Here is a 2866-nt window from a genome sequence, read left to right as displayed (position 1 = left end):
CTTTTATGAAGATATTGAAGAGTACTGGGCCTAAGACAGAACCTTGTGATACCCCACTGCTTACTTCCCCCCATGTAGATGTAGACCCATTAAGGACTACTCATTGAGTACAATTTGTCAGCCAGTTACAAATCCATCTGGTGGTATTGCTATCTATCCCACTTTTTTCCAGCTTACCAAGTTGTGATCTACCTTATTGAGTGCCTTGCTGAAGTCTAAGTTTATTATGTCCATAGTATTTTGCTGGTCTACTAATTTAGTCACTATGTTGTTGTTTTGCTTTATGTCGAAGGGCCATATCCTCATACTGAAAGTGTCTCCAGATTTTAAAGAGCTTATTAAATTAATTAATAATTAATAAAATAATAGTGAAATATTTTATTTCCATGACAGCATAATATATACTGCTGTCATATTCCATCATTCATTTTGTGAAGATTTCATTTTCCATAAAATATAGGCTGATGAAACTTAATATATATGACATGCATACACCAACTCTGAGTACACCAATTCTGGTTAGATTGACTATATTATTTACTTATTTATTTATCCAATTTATGTAGTTTCCATTTCACCAAACAAGTGATTCTGGGTAGCATACAACAGTGCTAAACAGTTAACAAATAGGTAGAACTAGAATCATTATTAATTATTTAAAAAAGATTAAAACTCTCAAAAACACTATATAAATAACAAGAACAAAGCAATAGCAGAGAAAAGAATGTAACAGTCATCTCACTAATTCAGCCATTCCCTGGGACCCTGGGCATAATGATATTTCCCCATGCAATGACCAAATAGCAACCCTTTCAATATGGGGAGCTGAATGGGGTGTATAGAGGAAAATATGTATATTTAAAGGAAATATAACTTTATGTTCCTTTTTGTTTCTATATTTGAATATACATTCTAAATCTGTATAAAAAGTAAATGTCAACAGTCTGATGGTGATTAGATGAAGAAGTGTGTGTGTGTGGTGGGGGGGATTATCCAATAATTATAGAGAACTTTAAGAAGAGAAAGTCCACATTTCCCACAGATAGAGAGAAGAAGAGTAGAAAGAATAGTAATTCCAGCTCCAGGTTTGGGCCTTCATGCTAACCATCCAAGCAATATGATCATGCTTCACAAGAAGCCACAAAAGAGGAAGCAAACAAGTATGAAGAAAATGTGAAGGGAAAGCGCTCTACTTGCTTCCCCCAGATTCTTAACAGATGTGTACAAAGCACACACAGTACATAGTAAATAGTATGTACAACATTTATACTTGCTTTTATTTTGTAAAACTAGTGAACAGCAGAAAAAGAAATATTAGTTCATACTGGATATAGTTCATAAACAATTTTGGATTAATGAAATAATATAATTTATTTTCTGGCTACCACCAAAATTAGTGCTTTAGTAAAAATATCTAAATCTGCTTTCAGTTTCAAATCATAACATTTCATTGCACTATACAATCTGTAGAAATTAACAATACATAAAGATGATAGACTTACCATTGTACTTCAGTGATATCTTTGACAAATATTATAATTTAACTTATTGTGCATGCTTTCCAATATATGAATATGTATATGAATCTATATGAATCTATATTTTAAAATTTGAGCAGGAGTTATATAATACTATTTTTCTGAGATTGGTAAAATGAGGATCAGGATTGCAGGGGCAATATACTGACTCTGTAAACCCTTTAGAGAGGGTTGTAAAGCATTGTGAAAGAGTATATAAGTCTTCTATTATTAAAAAAAATTAACAAGTATTTTGAAAAGCTGAAAATTGTTAACTATCTTAAGAGAAACACCTTATTCTTTTTTTCTAAAGAAGAATAGATTGCTATTAAGGATATTGTACTGTATACCCGCAATGTATATATACCTTGCTTCAGAACCGCTTGCTCACTGGTAGTCAATTTATAAGCAATTAATTGTATGCAAATTTGTAGTCAATTAATCCATTAAAGTATGATTCATCTATCATATCTATTGAATAGGATCACAGTAATGGGATGTTGATATTTTAGAGGACACCTCATGGAAAAAGCTGCGAGGGGGAATCCTGCTTTTCTTTTTTGAGATATTGTATACAGTCTTGCTCTGAAAACATAGACTTTTTAAATCTGGTTTGGCTGAGTCTTACATCTGCTTTAGCTTACAGTCAGGATTTATATAAATATTCTATTTCTCAGTTGCAAAATTAGCAGAGGAAATAAATTGTTCTTTAAAAGAAATTGCATACATTAATAACCACAAACATGGAAATGTGGGCTATTGCATGTATTTCTGGTCTAGTATTTCCTTAAATCTCATGAAAGCCTGTTTTTGGCTTCTTTTTTTCCTTTAAACTTTGGATTTAAAATGTACACACACACACACACACACACACACACACACACACACACACACACACATGCATACTTGAAAAATGTTTCTCTGTTTGGTAAAAACGTTTGGTAACTCAGCATCCTAATTTGTACGGAGAATGGATTATAAACTGATGCAGCTGTGGACAATAGCCTATCCTAGCAAATGTAGAACAGGCAATGACAGATACAATTCTGAAACAGAATTACAAAATTAGTTCAAAATAGTAGTCTGAACAGGCAGATTGTTCCATGCTTGATTAAAGCCTTGACTGAAATATACTCAGCTTCTTAAATCATGCCTTTTCTTGCCCTGATTCTAGATTTCAAGATGACCTCATCTTTAAAGAAACTCTTTGGAACAAACTCAAAGCATCTACAATTGACAAATACTCACCATATTACAGATAACAGATTAACAGAGTTGTAAGGGACCTTATAGGTCATCTAGTCCAACCCCCCCCCCCCCGCTCAAGCAGGAGACCTTATACCATTTCT

The sequence above is a fragment of the Thamnophis sirtalis genome, unplaced genomic scaffold, assembly GCF_051295495.1.
Source record: "Thamnophis sirtalis isolate CommonGarterSnake01/CBP01778 unplaced genomic scaffold, rThaSir2_p1.2 scaffold_4, whole genome shotgun sequence".
Taxonomy (NCBI): Eukaryota; Metazoa; Chordata; class Lepidosauria; order Squamata; family Natricidae; genus Thamnophis; species Thamnophis sirtalis.
Note: the sequence above shows the minus strand (reverse complement) of the source record.